Raw genomic sequence first — 12,683 nt, 5'->3', positions numbered from 1 at the left:
CCTGCTGGCAAGGACAGGGAGGAGTTTTCTAACCCTGAAAGCAGTAGACAGAGGGACTGAGGAAAAGGACAAGACCCCCAAAAGGTCCTGCCTTAAGGAAGAATAACTAAAAACCTCACCCCATGCCCCCACCAAGGTAAATCTTCTGGTGGCTCATCTCCTGTAGCTATGAGTATCTCCTTCCAGACTGTTTTAGGTGCAGATTCTGGTAAGCTTGGGAAGAATTTAATAGTAGAAAATTGATTATTCACCCAAATAATGGGTGTTGCTATGTAAGTTGAAATTCTTTAGGTTAAAAAGGTATATACTATATTAATCTACTAGGATAGTGTTGGGTAACTTGGTATCAACTCCATTTGCAGAAAGAAAGACCCTGGATTTAATTTACCAGGCCGATACTGTAACTTTAAATACCTACTCAGGCCCCTCAGGAATATGGGCACCGTGTCAAAGAAACCACTGTGTGCTTCAGACCTGGCACAAGTCTCCTGAGGGGAGGGAGTGAGAAGAGAGAGTGGAAATCCAGCCTGTTTTCCTTCCTCTGCCTTGTGCCCTAGCCAGGGCTGCCGTCCCTGGAGGGAGGGGTGACACATTTTGTTACACAAAGCCACCTTTTTTCGGCCAAGCCTTGTGTTGGCTTGGTCGGCTACTACCACTTTTCTCCAAAGTGACCTGCCCAGAGAGGAGGCGCCCGGGGGTGGCCGGGCCCTGCCTTAGCATCACTTCTCTGCGTATTTTATAGACATTCACATAATTTTAATGTCTTTCATTGAAGAAATAGGATCCACAATGATTTTTCAAGCCTGCTTCAGCGGGGAGATCATTTTTTTTCAAACGAATTCTGATAAACTTGATACCTAAATCAGAGCTGCTCTGGTTAAATTCCGGATGGGGTCTGCCTTTTTCTCCTTCCCCTAAACCATGGTTTATTGTGGACTGTAGTTGAAGAATTTCTCTGCTACAAATTACTTTTGATGAAGCATCAGAGTTTAAACTAAGGCAAAATAAATTTCCACCAGAGGGTTCCTCAAAGCTTCTTCTCATACCGCCGTCCAAAGGTACAAAGCATGCTGGTCATTCGTTGTCATTCGTGATTCTCCTTCCTTGATTTTTTTTTATTGTCCAGGGACAGCGAGACTATAGAAATAGTTATCTTGTTATTGATAACTATTGCTACGACATGGTGGCACCATGCCGAGGATCAAAAAGTCCTTGTTTATTTTATGACAAGTTATGAAAAAATGACACTCTGGTTCTTTATGTGTTTAATAAGTGTCCCTTCTTTTACTTTGCAGTTTTATTTTGTTGGGTGACAACTAAAGTATACGACCTGTGCATATTTCAGGTGCCAGGAGTGCATATCCATACATAAAACACAAGGGAATTCTTAAGGTACAGATGATTCCAGATCAGTTACTCATTATGACCTATTTCTTTTCAATCGATTCAAACTCCTTCTCCTCGTTCAATGCTGAGAAGTGTGGTACTTGAAAAGAGAATTTATCTAGCAAGTATTTATTATATTTAACTTTTCATCCATTTCAAGCCTTCTATTTTAAAATAAATGTTTTTTTTTTTTTTCTTTCCAGGGTTGTGATGATTAATTTTATGTGTCAACTTGGCTAGGCCACAATACTCAGATATTTGGTCAAACACCAGTCCACCTATTGCTGTGAATGTATTTTTTAGATGAGATTAACGTTTACATTGAGTGAAGCAGATAAGTGAAAAGACTGAAATCCCCAGAGGAAGAATAATTTCCGCCTCCAGACGGCCTTAGGACTTTAGCTACAATGTCAGCTCTTCCCTGGGTCTGCAGCCTGCTGGCCTGACCTTACAGAATTTGGACTTGCCAGCTTCCATTACTGCAGGAGCCAAATCCTTAAAATAAATCTCTGTGTCTTTTTGTCTCTCTCTCTCTCTCCCACCCCCTTTCCCACACACATACCCTGTGGGTTCTCTTTCTCTAGAGAACCCTAATATAAAGGTTCTTAATTCTGACTTGTGTTACTTTTATCAAGAAGACCACTAAAATTCCAGTGAAGGCCATGTCCACATATCTTATAAATTGTACAGATATAAGCATCTCTTATTAATTGCTGTTGATTAGCCAAAAGGCAAATATTTAATTAAACCTTGAGAGATAATAAAATTGCACATGAATTATCTATCTAACTGCACATAGCTCTGTACATTTCATAAAGACGGTTTAACTAATAATCATGTCCCTTACACCCAGTCTTCGTTTGAGCAGGTTGATTGTTTTTGTTTCTGTTTGTTTTTGTTTCATGAAGTTCCCTAGAGGGGCAGTGTTGTTTTTTCTGAAGTCGTTTACTTGTTGATTTGTATTTACTTTGCTTCTCATCATGCCCTCCCATTGCAAGCACTGCTGATCACATCACAGATGAACATTTTTGTTTATTATCCTCGAAAATGTATACTTGAGGGCAATTACCGACCACATTGAATGACAATGAAGCCTCTTAAAAGATTCAGCTGGTGGGTAAGCAAAACTCAGTTTTCCATTGGTTTTCCCACCCACTTCAATATCCTAGGGTTTCCCTTGGTGATGTTGTACGTGGGGTTCCACAGGACAGGAGGGTCATTCTGATACTGGCTGAGTGGGTTTTTAATGTACACTTCAGGAACAGACATAGACTTTTATTTGATTATTTAAAGAAGCAGTAAAAATCTACACAGCTGCCATGTGCCCCCCAGGACTGAACAGCAGTGGCTGTGAGCTCATCAACACAGGCTTCGCGAGACTTCTCAAAGAGGATGAGGCGGGGGCTGAGCCGTCAACCTCAGGGCCCGAACTTTGTGAAAAGACAAATAAGGTCACCTCCACTTACAGAACTGCTGAAATGTGCCCTTTCCTTTTTAAATTTTTTAAAAAATTTTTAATTAATTAATTAATTAATTGATAATTTATTTTTATCGACAACCTTTCTTTTACAATGGTAACAGTTAATAATAGGAAATTAGGAGGTGGGGTGTTTAATGGCCTCACTTGGCAACAAAAAGTTTGCAGCTCTATATTGGTTCTGCTCATTCTTTTAAAAACTATTTGAAATTTTCTGTCTTATGAAATCCACTTGAGTGCTGGACTTAAAGTTGTTAAAGATGTTTTCTTTTAATGAGATGGAGCTAGAACAACTCAGGAAACTACACACAGTTCTCTGCACAGCACTTGCTTTTCATCTAAAAGATTATTAGGGAAACCTAGACGATACTTTATTGATTGGCTCTAAGGATGGTTTATACAACACTGGCTAGTGTCTGGGGCTCTGCAGAGTGAGGAGAATTAAATCATTAACTGGGCTGACAAATACCTTATGAAGGCTCCGAGGTATTACTCTGAACAAGTGTGGCATAATTCACCCTGTTTACTCACAGCAGGAGTTCCTTTGTATTATGTTTCTCTAACTATGTGTGTGACTCTGATTGTATTAATGATAAAGAACCCTTCTTATATAAAGATGGCACAGATATATTTAAAATCATTTTGTGTATAGGATTCAAAGGATTATCTATAAGAATAATGCTCAGGAAAAATACCACCTAAAATTGTCCTAGTTACAAAGCTATAAATTTTTTAGGTCGGTTGTTTATATTGACTACCTCAGATTTACTTTACTAATTTACACTGTATACTTAAAATGCATAGCATAATAATTCTTTTTATTGTCACAGTTGTAACATCTTTGTGATTCACTTATTCGTGCATTCATTTGTTCATTCATTCATTCATCACTGAGTTTCCTTTATGAGTCAGGCATTGTACTGGGCAATGGAGACAGTCAAAAAAGTGCCAGACAATAAGTATTAAAAAGTGGTGAGTTCTATGACAGGAGCAAGCTGAGAGCTTATATTCATGGCCAGACTGATGATTCATAAAAGGAAACCAAGCTAACCAATCATCCTTTCTTTGCTCTTCTCTATCTGCTTTAGGCACACACACTTTCTAATGCTAAGATGATGTTTTCAATTCTTTTCTTTCCTATCTCCTCAAAAACGTGGTAAGTTTAAAATCCTGAGAAATTCCAACTGATTTAAACCATGGGGCTTAATAGAGGAATAGTAGTTTATTGTTACTGCTGAAACACTATTTGCTGAGATAAGATTCTTAGAGAATCTAAGTGGCGTTTCTGGAATATCTGGAATATCGAAGCGCAGGCTGGAGAGAGCTGGATGCAAAAGCTTGGACAATGCCAACGGCAGGGCAAATGCAGGGAGAGCTGGCTTAAACGCAACCCTGAAATTGAGCTACTGAAAGAAAGGACGAGAGTGGGCCCGAACGAAACCTGCGACCAGCTAAGAGCCTCTCAAGTTCAACACAGACTTTCATTCTCGTGTGCAGTTATTTAGACAGAAAATGGAAACGTGCAACTGTGAGGCAGATCTCATTCATGCATAATTGAAACACCCAAGGGTAAAATAGTGAGGCACAATGGATGACATCTGATAAAAAGAGAGCAAGGAGAGGGAAGAAGTTAAAAACAAGATACAACACCCTGGGGACCATAGAGAGGTATACCTGACATAGGCCAAATAATCTCAAATAAAAATATTCAAATTACAAGACAATGCAAATATAAAGACAAATGCATGGCAGAAACATGAGAATTGGGTAGAAAAAAATGCTGAGAATATGAAACATTCAAGGGTTGAGTCACTGGTGACTGAAACTCTTATTTCAACAAAACGCAGCCACGTTAGTGTTTCTGCAGTGTTCTCATAAACTTAGGAACTAAAGAGAATTAAACCAGCATAAGATCCATTGTCTTTAAAGGAATTGTATTCTAAATGACTGTATGAGATATATGTGTATATATATATGTATACATATATATACATATATACATAAAATCCATATAGCTATGGGACATATGTGTGCATAAAATATTTTCTTAACTCATTAGGAGAGCAGCAGAATATGTGTACCTGTGTGTACCTGTGTGTATCTGTATGTAGTCAGTTTCCTAGTTGTGAAGGATAATTTCCATTTCATTAGAGAGATTTATAGAGAAGTAAGACTTGTGACAAGTATTTCCTAAGTGACTACTTAGGAAACAATAAACAAGTAGTGTAGGCTCTTTTGTCCATTTTCTTGGCAAACTCCAAGAGCACCTATAATGAACCAGGCACAATTCTATACACTCTTGATTATTCGATTTAAACCCCACATGAATTTTCTGAAAGGCATTATTACTCCCACTTTAGGATGGAGATTCTGAGGCTCAGAGAAATTAAGTCATGTAACCTTGTCTGAATATAAACCCCAAATTCTTCCCATAACGACTTTCCTCATTCCTGAAAAGGGAAGGCTGACTAGAAAAGTTCTCCCAATGCAATGTTTCTAGTGTGGGCTAGAAATTCTTATTTGTTCATATGATGTACATTTTCAGTAACTGAATATTGCATAAATAAAGATATGTTTATTTCCTTTTTTAGAAAAATAAAAGAGAAGCCCTTAGAATGCTTAATGATTGTGCAAATTTGGTTCTGTATTTAGGCTCACATTCTCTTCCCTTGCAAGGAGAAGAAAATCTAGAGATGCATTCCATACCAATGGGAACATGAGTGAGTTGTAGGGCAATGCCAGATACCCTGTAAATTTACCATATATGTCCTTATCAACTAAGAAAGTAGTAATGAGGCATCTAACTTCTTAATGTTAGCAAAAGGTTCTTATACCCTCTTATATACCAGGCACTGAGCACCTATGCTGGACCAGGAACAATTCTAGACTCTCTATAATTCAGAGAACTGTAAGTTAACCTTCAGGGACTCAAAATAAATCTAGTGGTGTGAAAACATGTACACATATGTACTTGCCAATATGTGTAAGGCAAGTGATAAATGCCTCATGTGTGACATGGACAATAAGTACAACAGGAGTTGGGAGAAGAGAAAGATCATCCAAGTTTTGGGTTCATTCACCTTCCAACACATGTGCCCCCAAAGTTGTATCCATATATCTAACATTGCTACCTCTGCTATTTTCTGATAATTTAAAAATGACTTAGCTTTTCGGTGAAGGTTATAGAAGTACAAATTAGTAGTGGATAGATGGTCACCGGGATGGGGAGCACAGCATAGGGAATGCAGTTAGGTGTAATGGCTAGGTGGAGAGCCAGAGAAAAGATAGAGTAATCTGTAGGATCGTTTCATACGCTATATAAGTATACAATGTACTGTATACTTGAAATTAATAATAAAAAAAAGACTTAGCTTTCAAGGATTATGGTCTCAGATTACAGAACATCTATTAAGGTACCATAGAAAGTAAGTCCAACCGTGTCACAGATGTGGAAACTGAGGCTCAGAAGGGCTAAGTAACTTATCGAAGGTCATGTGGACAGCTAATTTACTTTAAAAATCTCTGAGAGTAAATATGTTATATGGAAAGTCTTGAAAATAAGCCTTTTAGCTGGAAATTAGGACTCCAAACCAAATGGAAAACATTGAACTGGGGGACATTAATAGACAAAGTTTTAAAATGCCAACAGGTGTCTAGGACAGCCCAGACAAACTTTTAAATTTAGACCTAATGAGGGAGAACCTCATACTCAATAATGTACTTTCTTTTCTCCCAGATGTACCACATCATTTTATTACTTTAAGGCCATGCAAATCTTTATAATTTATTGGTATATGTAGACATGACCCATCATTTTATCACTTTAAGGCCATGCAAATCTTTATAATTTATTGGTATATGTAGACATGACCCTCTTTGAAATGTCCTATGCTAAAAAAAGAAAAACCATAGCAACAAAATCTTCCTCTTTCTACTTTTCTCCTGTTGTTCAAAGCTACTTTTTTACAGAGGAGCAGATTCTGATCACAGCTTGACTTTAGGGAAAAAAATCAAATTAAAGTATTACACTAGTTGAAATGACTGATAAGATCCTTTTAAACTCTACCAATGGTAAAATGTTGTTAATCCAAATGAATCTGTCATTAGGCATACACAGAGTTCCCCAGACATTACCATTACATCACGTAAAGGATCATATTAACAGTAATGTCTCTGATCTCACTGGCTTTGACCTTGTGTATTCATGCATCATCTCTTCCCTTTGCAAAATCTCATTCCATGATTTCTAAAGTCTCAGGGACTGTCTTACATCAGCTTGGGTATAAGTTAGCCAGTTATAGTCTATACTGCACCCACAATGGTTCTCCTGACCAACTGTAGACCTTTTCATTTAATGCCCTTCCTGCAATGCCCTCACTAGGACCACTGTTCCCGGTGCCCTTCGCAATAATGTTGGCACCCAAACCAAAAGCACTATGTATCCCTTGAGAGTATTAAAAACACTCCTGAGGTATAGTCATTGGAGTCTTTAGTGAATTGAAGCCATTCTATCCAGCAGTGAAAACAATGTTTCTGTTTCTAACCCTGGGTCACATATCGTCTCCAAAGTAATCCCATGCATCTATGTCTCATGTACTTTTATCAAAATAGTTTCTTTAGCTTGCTTCAAGCTCAACACAAAACCCAGGAGGTGAATCATATGAGGCAATAGATGCTCGATATTCAAGTGTATTCTCTTCTTCCCAACTCTTTATCCAGGCTCTCAACTCTGTGCAACTCAGTTTATAAAAATAGTTATCTGTGGGCCTTTACCCTACTAAATATTCTGACTATCAAGCCTATCACTGTGTCTGGCATATACTATGTGTTCAGTGAATCTGTAGAATTGGTGAATAAATGAGTCAATGAAAAGAAAATAGTATATTATGAATCCCAGTAGTAGACATAGTTTAGGTTAAAGCTGGAACCACAGCTATAAACCAAATTTATGGAAAAATATGAGGTAAGTATAGAGGATTTTTTTGGACTCCTAAAATCCATTTGGCCCCTCTACCTGCACACAGACACACACACACACGCACGCACGCACGCACGCACGCACCCCTCCAAAGAGAAAAGAAATTCTTCGCAATCCTGGCCCCTCCTCCTATTTTGGCAAGAGTCTCTCTCTGCTTGCCCTTCTGTTGCCAGTGTTAATGCCAGGTCAAAGGATTATGGGTCACTGGTCTACATGGTGCACCAGAACAAGAAAATCTGCCATATGCTTAGGAATTGGGGGTTGAAAGGCAAAAAAGAAAGAAATAGCAGATAATCAAAGCACTGAAGGGAGCCAATCAGACCTGGAGTCAGCTATTTATTGAGTATTGAATATTCTACGGTAGTTATCTGAGTCTCTGGGAGGTTACAAAACTCACCCGAATTCACATATTTAGTAAGATCAGACACTAGTCTGTCTGAATCCAGAACTCAAACAATTTCTACTCCCAGGCAACCTCAAGGCCAGTAGGATCTTAGTATCCCACCAAGCCTGGAGTATTAAGAATATAACAAATGGTAATTTGCCATATAGATCAGCTACAACTGGCATAACCAGCCAGTCCTAGCCATATATTTCTTTAATAAAAGTCACTATAATTTAATCTATAATATATGCATATACTCTACAAAAGAAACAATATGCTAACTTGATAGAAATATATGTTTCTAAATATGTTTCTTTCCATTACTAACTACTATTTGCCATCTACATGCAGGATACACGAAAAGCACTATATCATTGGTTTAAAAAGGCAATTTGGCCTCTACTGTGTTAATCCAAATGTTCCAATTAGTTTGGTGCTTTCATAATTATGTATAATTCAGTTCGCATTTATGCATAAATGTTTATTTCCATAATTGCAACAAGCACTTAAATTAATTACACTCTAACCTCTTGATTTTATGGGCCAATTGTTGAGTCTTTTTGTTAATATTTTAAAGTCATGCCTTTTTATTTTTGAATTCCCCCCCCCGTAACCCCATCTTTGATGTATTGTTTCTTATCCTTGTTTGGAATTCTCTATGGAATATGCTCAGAATAATCTTGCAGTTTTCTTTTATGACTGAAACTTTGCATTTTAACAGTTGTCTGGAGATAGTTTCTTCCTTGTGAAATATCAGTTTTAATAACAGGAAAAGGAAAATGCCATAAATCCGCACTAACCACGTAAAGCTGAAGTCTCTGAGAGACTGATTAACATGGAGACTCTACACAGGTTTTTCAGTAATTAGAGGATGTGCTTGTGTGGAGCCATGACTGCTCTGGCCTTGAAGCCATTTCCCAGGGCAGCCAGCAATTATTACAGCCCGGAGTACACTTCTTATATTCTCTGCCTACAGCTATTGATGCGGTTTTCAAATAAAAGTCTCTTAATTTCACAAAGAGTTAACATCATCTTGGATGAACAACACTTCTGCTAATACCTTCTCTACTTGGTTGAGAGAAAGCCCTCAGAGAGAAGGCAATTAGAAATTCCTAATTTGTTGTTCATCCATCCATAAAAGGTTAAGAATATTCTGGTCTCTGATTATACGAACTGAGCAGAGGGCAGGCAGATCTGGCCTCCCACAGAGCTCCAACCAACTACCTGCCCTATCAGCAAATGCTGCTCAACATTCTCTTCAGAGCACATGAGTGAGCTGGCAGTTTTATTGTGGGTTTGAGTATTTGTTTTTTTCTTTTTGTCTCAATGAATTATAGATAGAAAATACAGTATGAAAATGAGTGTCATTTTTCCTTTTGGTACAATGCTTAGTATAGTATCAGTATGCAATAAATGCTAAATGTTAGCCATGATGATTTTAGAGAAAAAAATCCATGTGATAATTCATCACCAGTGGCCATGGGGTTCTACTTTCTGATACATAATTGCTTGTATGATCTGGATATAATAATGTAGCATTATGAACAATTATGAATAATGTAGCTCACTACAATATAATATTGTTTTATATCAATTAGTGAGTGCTGATGAAATTTTGACTCCATGATAAAACTTGTAGATACATTATTAGGCTTCTGTTTGGTGGTCATACTACCTAAATAAGCAACACATAGAATAAACGACAAGAGAAAATTAACCTCATTGGTTAAGCTAATTGACTTGGCATTTGACTCTCCTTTTCTATTCTTTCTGTTCTGTCAATTCAACCATTTCCTTTGGCCAAATGCACAAACTGAATCAAGAAAAAAAGTCTCTTTAAGTCGGAGTGGTCTAGGGGGATGGTCTTAATGGAGAAAAGGAAAGGCGAAGAAAGAAGATGAAAGTCAAGAAGAAGAAGAAAGCTGAGAAAGTTAAGCAAACCCATGTGGTCCAACTCTCTGGCAGTGCTCTCTGGGAGCTGAGCAAGTTGAAATGATCTGGTAAAATATGAGCAGTTTAGCTTGCTTCATTATTTGAATGTGAAATAGATTCAGAAGTATCAATTTTTGTTTCTTTGGGAAATTCATTGCAAACCATATTCAACACACTGATTTTTGATGCCATAAGCCTGACCTAACAAATAAGATTAGAAGAGACTGATTTCTGACTCTCACTGCAATTTGTGTCTAATCCTAAATTCTGTTTTACAATATTTCTTTTTGAAAAATAATTGTGATATAGATACTTAAACTTATAGCCATATAAAACATGTATCCTCAGTGAGCTTGATTATCAATTTTCTATCTATATTTCTAGAAACATAGAATTTACAAAACTCTATTTTGTGTGTGCTACACTGATGATTAAATAGCTTCTATAAGAAATCTGGGCTCGGAAGGAAAAAAAGGGAGTGGGGGAGATGAGGGTTAAGGGATCAAATACATGACGACGGAGGGAAACAACTTTGGGCAGTGAACAGAGAATGCAGTACACATCTGACGTGTGACTTGAAACCTATATAATTTTATTAACCAATGTCACCCCCATAAATTTAATTTAAAAAAAAGAAAGGAAAAGAAATCTAGCTTTTTATCATAGTTCCATCTGATCTCTAGTGCTTCCGTTTTTATGTTTGTAAAATGGGGATAATATTCATTGTTATGTTTTCTTCTCATAATTGTTAAGAGATTAAATGAAATGATATGTATGATGTGTTTGCTGTGAAAACAAAAAAAGACTTCACAAATATATTGTTATTATTATATCCCTATAGGAAACGCTGCATACACACATAAAAGGCAACAGTCAGTAAATCAATAAGTGTCAAAACAGTACAGAGGAGAGAAAACGATACTGATTACAGATAGCTGACAATTTACTGTGTTGGTCTATATTTTTTACACATTTTTTTCCCAAGTCCTTCTAGGTGATGAACTAATCTTAAAGGAAAAGAAATCAATTTTTGAAGTGTTTATGAAGTAGAGGTCTCAGAACTATGACTCTTAATTCACAAGCTGACCAAAACAATGGCAGTTGTTGTGTAAATGTAATCTTCAATTAAAGATCTTGTCTTTGAAAACAACCAGCTGAGAGCCACCTTGAGCACAGCATCCCATATGAACATCAAACCTGAAACACTGAATAAGTAGATTACTTACCTACAATTTACCTCCTATTAAAAAAAATGATTTGGGAATATGTCAGGTTCAGTTAGTTTCTCAGTGAAAAGTAAAACTCACAGATTAACATGCTCCAGGTAGAACAAAAGGCCTCTAGTATTCCTTCATTCAGGTTGAATCTCCTTCTTCTTTCTTGCTACTATTGGGGTGCAATAGACTTCATGTTTGTCCCTGACAATTCATAAATTAAACCCTAATGTCCAGTGTGATAGTATTTGGAGGCAGGACCTTTGGGAGGTGGTTAGGTCATGAGGATAAAATTCTCAAGAATAGGATTAGTGCCCTTATAAAAGAGACCCCAGAGAACTCTGCTCTCTGTCATGTAATGGTCCTAGTGGTCAGCTGTCTGCAACCTGGAAGCAGACTCTCACTTGAACACTCTCACTAGAATGGGAATAAATAAGTAAGCAAATAAATAATACCAAATATTCATGAGGATTTATAGCACCTCAAATTCTTACACATTGCTAAAGGGAGTATAAAATTATCCTCCTGTCTATGATCATGCTACCCTGAATAAGCCCAATCCTGTTTGATTTTGGAAGCTAAGCAGGGTTGGGCCTGGTTAGTACTTGGATGGGAGACCACCTAGGAAGACCAGGTGCTGTAGGTGTAAAACAAACAAACAAACAAACAAACAAATAAATAAATAAAATTGTCCTCCACTTTGGAAAAAATTTTTGGCTATTTCATATAAAGTTAACCACCTATCTCATGACCCAACGATTCCACTTCTAGGCATTTACTAAAGAGAAATGGAAACATATGTCCACAAAAGATCTGTACAAAACTCTTGGTGGCAGCATTATTTATATTAACCCCAAACTGGAAATAATTCAAATATCCATCACTTAGAGAATACACAAATAATAGGATACTCATACAATTGTATATCAATCAGCAGTAAAAGGAAACGAGCTACTGATACACTCAATAACACAAATGAATCTCGAAAACATTATGCTGAGCAAAAGAGGCCAGTCATGAAAGAGTGCCTACTAGATGATATCACTTATATGAAGAAATCCTAATACAATAGTTTTCTTTGGGTGGGCAGGAATTGACTAGTTATGAGCATGAGTGGATTTTCTGAGAAAATGGAAATTTTGTATATCTTATTAAGGATGTGGATTACATAGGTGTATGCATTTGTCAAAACTCATTGAAATGTGCAGATCTGTGCATTTTAGTATATATAAATCTACCTCAATAAAATGAATGATTCATAAAAACTTATTTCAGCCAGTAAAATGGCAGGGGTACTTTTTACAAGCCTTA

General features: G+C 37.1%; 1 protein-coding gene and 1 pseudogene across 1 annotated transcript in view; one reads left to right on the top strand and one right to left on the bottom strand.

Annotated features, from left to right (window-relative positions):
• TTC29 (tetratricopeptide repeat domain 29) overlaps positions 1–12,683 on the bottom strand; it is a 594,494-nt gene that overhangs the window by 170,889 nt on the left and 410,922 nt on the right. The gene's annotated exons all lie outside the window — the stretch shown is intronic.
• LOC120613550 (uncharacterized) lies at positions 11,900–12,018 on the top strand (annotated as a pseudogene).

The sequence above is a fragment of the Pteropus medius genome, unplaced genomic scaffold (genome assembly GCF_902729225.1).
Source record: "Pteropus medius unplaced genomic scaffold, Ma_sr-lr_union100, whole genome shotgun sequence".
Classification (NCBI taxonomy): domain Eukaryota; kingdom Metazoa; phylum Chordata; class Mammalia; order Chiroptera; family Pteropodidae; genus Pteropus; species Pteropus medius.
The sequence above is the reverse complement of the archived record's forward strand: the minus strand, read 5'-3'. Positions and strand labels throughout refer to the sequence as shown.